This window comes from Arachis duranensis, chromosome 5, assembly GCF_000817695.3.
Source record: "Arachis duranensis cultivar V14167 chromosome 5, aradu.V14167.gnm2.J7QH, whole genome shotgun sequence".
Lineage (NCBI taxonomy): Eukaryota > Viridiplantae > Streptophyta > Magnoliopsida > Fabales > Fabaceae > Arachis > Arachis duranensis.
In genome coordinates this window covers 10869109-10869881 of record NC_029776.3, presented here as the reverse complement: position 1 = coordinate 10869881, position 773 = coordinate 10869109, and positions in this window count along the sequence as shown.

The window sequence follows — 773 nt, the reverse complement described above, 5'->3', positions numbered from 1 at the left end:
TGTTCTTGGAAATTTTCATTGTACTTTAAATTCATCTTTTAGATTTTGATTAACCAAATTTAGACTTTTAGATTTCGATTTGTGACTAGTATTTAGTCTCAGAATTTATCTCCATCAATGAGTTGAGTTGGCACATTAAGTTGATCGAGCGACGGTAATCGCAACAGAGGTTGCTTAGAATGGCAACACGAAGAGAAAGTAATAGTCGAGTGATTTGCGCAAGAATGATTTCTCCTGTAAAAACTAAAAATATGTAATTTAATTCGTGAATTTACACAACCATCAAATGATATCATTTCATATCATGGCAACCTAATGTGTCAATTTAGCTCATTGTTAATGAAGTAAACTCTGAACTAATGCGAGTTACCAATCGAAATTTAAGAATCCAAATTGAGTTAATTGAAATTTTATGAGTTAATCTAAGACATGATCCAAATTTCAGAAGTGATTTTGAGTGTTAACTCATATCTGCTGTGGGTTTTGCGTTGCTTTCGGCCCCATCCCGTGAAATTAGCTCGAGCTCTGCTACAGGCTACTAAAACTTTTCAATATTCAATACCATAAAAAAAAAAACCTCTTCAATATTAGCACAAAGTGAAGATGCTCCGCTTATGCATGCAGCTTAAACTATTTTATACCTATGGGGATTGGGGACTATTATTGCCGAGAAAGAAAATAGGGCAAACTATCGCCATAAAATGTGGTATTACTTAATTAAATTTATAACTGCTATCTATATATTAAAATCAACTATCAAATATATATATATA